The 10,000-nt window shown below is 34.5% G+C and overlaps 1 protein-coding gene and 1 pseudogene across 7 annotated transcripts in view; one reads left to right on the top strand and one right to left on the bottom strand.

The window, feature by feature from the left end:
• The window catches only part of LOC137645794 (trichohyalin-like), a 996,644-nt gene that overhangs the window by 834,390 nt on the left and 152,254 nt on the right, over nucleotides 1–10,000 (bottom strand). The window lies entirely within an intron of this gene.
• LOC137645793 (uncharacterized) overlaps nucleotides 8,688–10,000 on the top strand; it is a 50,848-nt pseudogene continuing 49,535 nt past the window's right edge.

Here is a 10,000-nt window from a genome sequence, read left to right as displayed (position 1 = left end):
TGGAGTCCAAATAGCAAACTACAAGATCATGGAGCTACTAGAACCCACTAGAAAATATTCTAATCTTATAGTCTAGTAAATGGCTGATTTTATTTTCCCATTGAACAAAAAGTTATAGGATCCCCTTGTCTACATCCCCAGAAATAATACCAATATCTACAACTGCTCTTGTGCAACAATTTATTTTCCTTAACATTTGCTTATCTTATTACGGTTTATACTGTTTTCTTTCATTTTTCACTCACTTTCCTCTTGCCTAGTCTATCCATCATCCTATTTGCCTATATGTTATGTTCTTTTTTATCATATTATAAAACAAGATCACTAATAACCTCCTTTTTCCGAGCCAAAGCATTTCATTTCCACGTCCCATAAATGGCTTCTTTATTTCCTCTTCCTACTCTGTTAAAACACACAAAGCTCCCTGCTTTTCTTACGACTCCTTTATGGATTGTTACAAACTCCTAACCTATCTTTTTACCTCACTATCTTAGTAGCCCATAATTAACTTTTCTTATTATGCTCTTTGCATTTCCTTCTCATCAAATTGTCTTAACTTATTTACATCTACACCGACCCCTTCCACCTTGGACTTAATTTGGCATTAACTTTAACTTCTATCAGATGTATATCCAACCAACCATCCATTATTTTGTTTACTCATCAACTCTGTCCTTTCTCATAACTTATTAAACCTGTTATCACTATTTTTTTTTTTTTACCAAATATGATAATGAATATTCTTATCTGAAAACCATATATTTCTAACAATCAAACCCCTTACCAATAACCCTTCCATCAACTCCACGAACTCCACACCTACCAAGAACATAATTTCTACATCTCTCATTTACCTTTGCACCTGAATCACCCGGCAAAACAATACTTTCATATTTTCTAACCCCAGCCATGAAAACGCCAGACCCTCCCAAAATATTCTCTGTAAATCGCCTCCTATCCATTCCTGGATCATACACAGTCACTTTGAAGTATTCGCTGGCCACATTGACTCTTTCCCATTCAATCGTCGAACTGATGTACTTTCTTTTTGGCTGACCTATCATATCTAAGCCCTTGAGCCTTAATATTCGATTCTTTTAACCCTAAGCTTCAATATTCTATTTTATAATCTTTTTTTTTTTTTTTTTTGCATTAACATATAGGGTATAATTGCTGCAAACCCAAAGTCCAGGTTACTTTGGTGACACTATATCTCAAGTTACCTACAGTTTTGGAAAGTATGGTTTCCATTGGCTTAAAGAAAAAGAATTCATATGCCACCTGCACGGATATTCCTTCCTCCCTAAGGGTCTGCAATATTTTCATAGATATCATTCTGCCTTGGGCCACAAGTGTCAATTTCGTTTCGTTCAGTACCACAGGAAGCATGTCACGTATACATATATGTATAAATATACACAAACACGCATACTGTGAATACATATACAGTACACACACACACACACACACACACACACACACATATATATATATATATATATATATATATATATATATATATATATATATATATATATATATATATATATATATATATATATATATATATATATATATATATGTATATATATATATATATATATATATATATATATATATATATATATATATATATATATATATATATCATCATCATCATCTACGCCTATTGACGCAAAGGGCCTCGGTTAGATTTCGCCAGTTGTCTCTATCGTGACCTTTTAATTCATTACTTCTCCATTCATCATCTCCTACTTCACACTTCATAGTCCTTAGCCGTGTAGGCCTGTGTTTTCCTATTCTTCTAGTGCCTGGTGGAGCCCAGCTGAACGTTCGGTGAACTAATCTCTCTTGATGAGTGCGAAGAGCATGCCCAAACCATCTCTATGTACCCCTCACCATGATCTCATCCACATATCACACTCGAGTAATCTCTCTCATAGTTTCTTTTCTAATCCTGTCCTGCCATTTAATTCCCAATATCCTTCTAAGGGTTTTCTTCTCAAATCTACTAAATTTATTGGAAATTGTTTCATTGTCATACCACGTCTCATGTCTATATAGTGACACCAATCTCACTAAACTGATATATAGCCTGATTTTTAGACGTAATTTCAAGCGATTTGATTTACAAATTTTACTTAACCTACCCATTGCCTGATTTGCTTTTTTTAAATCTTTCGTTAAACTCTAATTCTACAGACCCTGTATTGAAGATTATATTTCCTAAATACCTAAATGATTCTACCTCATTATTCCTTTCTCCTTCTAATGATATTTCATCTTTCATTGCATACTACGTTCTCATCCTCTCTATCTTTCTTCTGTTTATCATGAGCGGAACCTAGTGTGATATTTCATGCATTCTGGTAAGCAAACAGTGCAAATCCTTTGATGTTCTGTTAACAAGGACAGCCTTATAAGCATAGTCCAGATCTGCTAATTTGCTATCACCAATCCAGTCCAATCCTTTTCCACCATCTCCGACTGTTCGACGCAATACAAAATCCATGAGGATGATGAACAACGTAGGTGAGACCACATTCCTTTGGAGTACTCCGCTGTTCACTGGAAATTCATTTAATAAGACTCCATCAACATTAACTTTGCACAAAGCTATGCTCATGAGCAGACCTAATCAGATTCACATATTTAAAAGGAATTCCATAATAAAGCAGGACTCTCTACAAAATTGGCTGGTGCATACTATCAAAGGCTTCATTGTAGTCCACAAATGCCATCAAAAGTGGATTTTTATATTCTGCGTATTGGTGAATAAGATATCACAAAATGAAAATTTGGTCAGTGTAACTTCTACTTTTTCTAAATCCTGCTTGTTCATCTCTCAGCTTTTTATCAATCTTTCTCTAGTCTCTTTAGAATAAGCATATTACATATTTTCATTAAAAAAAAAAAAAAACTGACGCAAGAATTATGCCTTTGTAATTATTGCAATCAGTCAGGTCTCATTTTTATGTCATTTTCACCAACACTCCTAAAGCCCCCCTGACACTTGCACGCATTCGTGGCACGCACTGGCACGCATTGATGCGCGAACTCGCGTGAACGAGCCGTGAAAATGTCGTGAACAGTGCGGGAACTCGTGTGCCAGAGCATACCAATGCGTGCCATGCGGGCCCAAAACTTTGAAATGTTTAAAGTTTGTGGCACGCATTGGCACGCTCTAAATGGCCGTGAAATAGTCGTGAACGATGCGCCAACTGGAGTGAACTGGAGTGAACAGTGCGGGAACTGGCGTGAACTGGAGTGAACTGGAGTGAACGATGCGGGAAGTGGCGTGAACTTTATAATGAAGAGAAACAAAAAGGAAACGAAAATATTAATGAAAAGGAAAGAAAAATAAACCTAATAAATTTTTATATTTGCTGTTTTAATGTGAAAAAAAAATGATATCTTATTTCAAACTATTTCTATAACTTTATAATGAAGAGAAACAAAAAGGAAACGAAAAAATTAATGAAAAGGAAAGAAAAATAAACCTAATAAATTTTTATACTTGCTGTTTTAATGTGAAAAAAATGATATCTTATTTCAAACTATTTCTATAACTTTATAATGAAGAGAAACAAAAAGGAAACGAAAAAATTAATGAAAAGGAAAGAAAAATAAACCTAATAAATTTTTATATTTGCTTTTTTAATGTGAAAAAAAAATGATATCTTATTTCAAACTATTTCTATAACTTTATAATGAAGAGAAACAAAAAGGAAACGAAAAAATTAATGAAAAGGAAAGAAAAATAAACCTAATAAATTTTTATATTTGCTGTTTGAATGTAAAAATAAAATGATGTCTTATTTCAAACTATTTCTATAACTTTATAATGAAGAGAAACAAAAAGGAAACGAAAAAAAATAATGAAAAGGAAAGAAAAATATAAACCTAATAATTGTTTATATTTGCTGTTTGAATGTAAAAATAAAATGATGTCTTATTTCATGCACACACTTATTTTCCTCTATTACCAATCAAGACCTAAAACTTTTGTTTTAAATAAAAATGAACTGAAAAATAAACCCAAGAAATTTTTAAGTTTGCTGTTTGAATGTAAAAATGAAATGATGTTTTATTTCATCAACATACTTATTCTTCTTTATTACCTTAAAATGAACGGCAAAACAAATTTTTTTCTGTTTGCTGTTTTAATGTAAAAATAAAATGATTTCTTATTTCAACACACTTTTTTCTCTGTTACCTTAAAATCAACAGCCTAAAAACTTTTCATGTTAGCTGCTTTTAATGTTAAAATAAAATGCTTTCTTAATACTTTTACATATTTTATGTCTGCTATTTATATGTAAATCAAATGCTTTCTTATTGAAACAAAAATAAAGGGCAACAAAAAATACAAACGAAAAAGATACGTTTCTTCTCCTCAATGCAATGGTGTCTCTGACAGAAAGCTCTTCCGAAGCCAATCCAAGAATGTCCTCGGGTTGGAGAAGCCCCGTTTTTATATGGAGTGGCCAATTCGTGAACTGGCGTGAACTGGCGTGAACGATGCGGAAACGATGCGGAATGATGAGGGAACTCGCGTGAACGTGTCGTGAACTTTTCGTGAACTACGCGTGCCAATTCGTGCCATCGCGTGAACGTCGCGTGAACGTCGCGTGAACGTCGCGTGAACGATGCACGAACTGGAGTGAACTGGTCGTGAACAGTGCGGGAAAAACACCAGTGCGTGCCACAAAGTAGCACGCACTGGCGCGCATCAATGCGTGCCAGTGCGTGGCAAAAATGCGCGCAAGTGTCAGGCAGGCTTAACTCCCATTCATTAGGTTTTGCCTCTTCATGCCACATTCTAAAAAATATTCTTGTAAGCATTCCGGGAGTCACTTCATTTTCAACCAGTATTATCTCGGCAGTTATTCCATCGTAACCAGGGCTATCCAACTCTTGAGTTATTCAATGATAGCTTCGACTTCAAACTCACTATATTCATTCATGGGCACTTCAAGGATTTCATCCGCTTCAGGTATATCAATCACATTATTTCTTTCGTATCTCTTTTTCCTAACCTCAATAAAGTGTTCCATCTAACACTGTCTTTCTTTGTCTTCTGTTGTTAAAACAGATCCATCCCTCTTTGAGATAGGTATATGGCTTTTCTTCTTTGCCACAGCCGAGATTTCATTAATGATTTTATGAGAATTTCTTACACCATAGACACTCCCTGAATTCATAGCTTTGTCAGCCTCATCAGTTTACTGTCTAAATATTCCCTTCAGGCATTCCTGGCTTTTCTTTTAACCTCACTATCAATACTTTAATACTTAACATACTCTACCTTATAATTTTCATTACTTCCTCGAATACTATCAACAATCAATTTCTCTCTTTGTCTCTTTTTTATAGTATCCAAAGTATCATTTGATATCCGTGGCTTTATCCTTGTAACTGCGTGTCCTAAGAATTCACAACCGACTAACTGATATATGTTTTTAATATCACACCATTCTTCACTAATAATCTGCTCTTCGTCTCTTAAAGTCTCTTTGACTGCAAATCGATCCCTACATTCAATTGCAAATGTTTCTCTGTGCTTTTCTTCTAAAAACTTATATATATATATATATATATATATATATATATATATATATATATATATATATATATATATATATATATATATATATATATACATACATACATATATATATATACATATGAACACATATATATATACATATATATATATATATATATATATATATATGAACATATATATATATATATATATATATATATATATATATATATATATATATATATATGAACACATATATATATATATATATATATATATATATATATATATATACATATATATATATATATATAAAAGAAAAAGTTTAAAAGGATTATAAATGGATAGGAGTTGCTTCTGAAATGTGTGTAAGTAGTTGTAACTGACGAAAATGGATTTGATTACTGTTTCGAATATATATATATATATATATATATATATATATATATATATATATATATATATATATATATATATATATATATATATATATATAGTTTTCTGTAATATTTTGATTTTACAATTGTTATGTCACGATATCTAAATACAGAGATATGATATTAAAAAAAAAGAATTAATGTCTAGAAAATAAACTTTGATGATTCTACAGTTTCCTCTGAGGAAGAGTATTCTCTCTCTCTCTCTCTCTCTCTCTCTCTCTCTCTCTCTCTCTCTCTCTCTCTCTCTCTCTCTCTCTCTCTCTCTCTCTGACAACAGAAGAAGTAGACCAGTAGCGTTATTACCATTCCTTTGCTTAAAAAAAGGACACAGACGAATGGTGGGAGTGAGAGGGCTGACAGTAACCGAATTCTTTACCCGAGTAAAGTGAATTCAGATGGCTTTCTTAAAAGGGTTAATGTTAACTAAGGAGAGTAAATGTCTGCCTCTGCATTGTCATATGCAAGCAATTATCTGGTCATTATAATGGATTATTTCCAGAAAGTTTAAATCAAATAGACTTGCTCTAAGATAATTCTAATTATTTATACAGTTTTGAATTTTTTTACATTAATTTTTTTAGGAAGAACATGGAAGTGATAAAGCCCATTTAAGGGTAGCAAGGTTTTTGACTGTTTAGCTTTTATAATCGTGGGGTTTATTACCTTTAATATTTCAGGACATCCCTAACAGCTCAAGAAAATCTTGATGAGCACTGACAGGATCTGCAGTCTTGCTTATTTCAAATCTTTTCGATGACTGCTTTTAGATATATTGTTTGCCCATCTAGATTATTATTATTATTATTATTATTATTATTATTATTATTATTATTATTATTATTATTATTATTATTATTATTATTATTATTGCTTGCTAATCTACAACCCAAGTTGGAAAAGCAGGTTGTTATATGCCCAAGGGCCCCAAGAGGGAAAGTAGCCAAATGAGGAAAGGAAACGAGGAAAAATAAAATAATTTAAGAACAGCAACACAGAAACAAATATTTCCTATATAAACTATAAAAACTTTAACAAACACAGGGGAAGAGAAATCAGATGGAATAGTGTATCGGAGTGCACCGCCAAGCAAGAGAACTCTAACCCCAGAAAGTTGAAGACCATGGTAAAGAGGCTATGGCACTACCCAGGATTAGAGAACAGTGGTTTGATTTTGTAGTGTCTTTCTCCTAGAAGAGCTGCTTACCATAGCCAAAGAGTCTCTTTTACCCTTACCTAAAGGAAAGTAGCCGCTGAACAATTACAGTGCAGTTGTGAACCCCTTGCGTGAACAAGAATTATTTGGCAATCTCAGATCATCAAAGTAATGATTTTAAGATATAATAAGGATATTTCAAGGACAAAATTGCTATTTCTTCATCTCGTAAAAGTAAATAACGCACGATATCACAATCACTATAGTTTCCAAAATGTTCGTATTAATATATTTTTTTTGGCAAGGGCATTATATCAAAGTTTTATTGATTATAGTAACAAACATTTCTGTGATACCTTGTGAATATCTTAGTATTCATTGTAGAATTTGAAGATTACTACTAATCATCACATTGGTGATCACTTCAAAGCATATCCCCCTATCACGACACTAGTGATTACACAACGCAAAGATTTCGAATCCTTCAGTTCAACGTGATGATTATTTACTTCAGAATGGTTTCAATGTTATAATTTAAAAGATGTTTTTCTATTCCCGTGCATCTTTATGATTATTTCAGTGTACATTTGAGACTGCAAGCAATATATCATTGTGGCCGATCTGGGTATCCTGAATAGAGTCATTTAGTAATCGCTTTGAATCTCGAAAAAAAAAGCGAAGAGACATCGTTGAAGAAATAAGAAGACACGGAGACAGCGGTCATATCAATATCATTTTCACAGATTTTCAATATTTGGCTAAACACCTTCGATGGCCTACGCAAGTTTCTTGTTGGTCACGCCTCAATATTAAGAACTAAATTTTTCCCGGCAGCTAAACCGCTTCTTTACAGCAGAATTAATAACCATAGTTATCTAATATATTCTAATAAATTTATTTGTGAGATTAAATGAAATTATATCATCGTATAAAAATAAATCATGATAATTATCTTTGTTACTACAAATATAGCGAGAATTGTTTAAATAACTAAATATTTATACTCTTTTTAATTAAATGGAAGAAAATTACTATCTTTAATGGAAATTTTTCAGATTCTGTAAAGGCTTTTTCTTTTTCTTAACCTATGCTGAATCACTTTAAGTTTCCAAAGACAAGAACAAACATTATGATAGGATTTACATTATTCATAATTGAAAACTCATAAAAGAGCCACTCACAACAATGTGAATTAGAGGTCTTTTGCGATGTAATGATTCCTTCATAACTATCGATTTTTCTGTAAATATATAAGGCGATAAAAGTTTCTTTCAGTAACTACAAATTAATTGGTTTTCTGCTGCAATAGTTAACATTTACTTAGACCATGTTACTAAAACGCATATATTCTTTTGAGATATTGATATTTTTTGATAATTCATCATACAACCAGTTTTTTCATCCTAGCGTTGGCAAGGAGAGAGAGAGAGAGAGAGAGAGAGAGAGAGAGAGAGAGAGAGAGAGAGAGAGAGAGAGAGAGATAATCCGAGGGGAGTGGGATGAGAGGTACAAAGCCAAAGGGAGCCTCTTACAGGACAAGCCAGTAGAAGTCACTACTACTACTCAGTCGGAGTCAGTCAGTGGCGTACATGCCTGCCAGTCAGTCACACTAAAGCTCGTGCCCGTGAGAGCTCCCAGGACTTGCCTGAAGGGGAGTGCGAGTTTCACGCGCTCCTGGCTTTTCCTGGCTACTGAAAGTTTACGTTATGGTGAAATTTACAGCTCAATTTTGCCTTTCGAACTAATGCCATTAAGGTATTTCCTTTGCTGAACACTAAAACAGTTGAACAGTTTTTCTAATTTTCTTTTCAAAATGTGGAGAACTCTAACGTTTGCAGTGTTACTGAGCCTCATGTGCGGCCAGGAGATATCGGGGAAAGGTATCATGGGGCGCTTGAATTGGTGCAAAACCCTTTGCATGTGTAGAGATGCGACGCAAGTGGAAGTAAAATGCTTTGGACGCGGGGACATTTATCAGCTGCTTGACTTCAAGAAGATCCAGGTGATCAGATTGGAAAAGACAAACTGGCATTTGGAAAAACAAGTGCTATGGTGTAATGATACCTGCCTGTGCCATCAAAACGACGACCAAAAGATCTTTAAGTGTGTAGAACCAGACGTCCTTAGGCAGTTCATCTCGAACAAGATTGGTGACGAGTACTTCTACGTGGAAGAGGAGGGAGACGCTGAAGAACTACCACAGGACGTGGCAGTCGAAGAGGAGAGAGAGATGGAGCAGCGACGAAGACAGGAAGAGAGAAGGAAGAACAGAGGAAAGATCCGAAAACAAAGAAAACGTATCAAGAACAAACAGGAACCCACTACGTCCACTACTACAGTTGCGACCACTTCCGCAGCGACATCACCAACAACAACGGAGGCATGGCCCGCCCTTCAAACGGAAGTTGCTTTCACCACAACCCCCGAACCAACAGAAGCAGATCACCATAGGGGTTCCTTCTGGCACCCTCCTTCCTCTACTGTGCCCTCCATCCATACTTCTGAGATAATGACCTCCTCGTCCACTGTAAGAAGTATAGATGACAGTGATGATTTATCTTTACCTACACATGAACCTACGATATACATAGCCACCCAGGACCCACTAGAAGAATACCCTGGAGAAGAAGAAGAAGAAGAAGAAGAAGAAGAAAGAGTATGTAATAGAAGACTACCCTGTAGAATCTGAACTTCTGCCGAAGCAGGAAGCCGTGGCTGCAAGCCCTGCAGTGACGGCCATGCAACCACCGACCCGCCGTCAGCCTTTCCTTCCAACAACTAGTTCTCAGACAGCAATGAGAGATGTGGAAACGTTGGCGCCAAAAGTGTCAGCAGTTCTGGAAGTCCCAGTCCAAAGAA

The sequence above is a fragment of the Palaemon carinicauda genome, chromosome 8 (genome assembly GCF_036898095.1).
Source record: "Palaemon carinicauda isolate YSFRI2023 chromosome 8, ASM3689809v2, whole genome shotgun sequence".
In the NCBI taxonomy this organism is placed as follows: Eukaryota; Metazoa; Arthropoda; class Malacostraca; order Decapoda; family Palaemonidae; genus Palaemon; species Palaemon carinicauda.
Note: the sequence above shows the minus strand (reverse complement) of the source record. Positions and strands in the feature narration are given on the sequence as shown.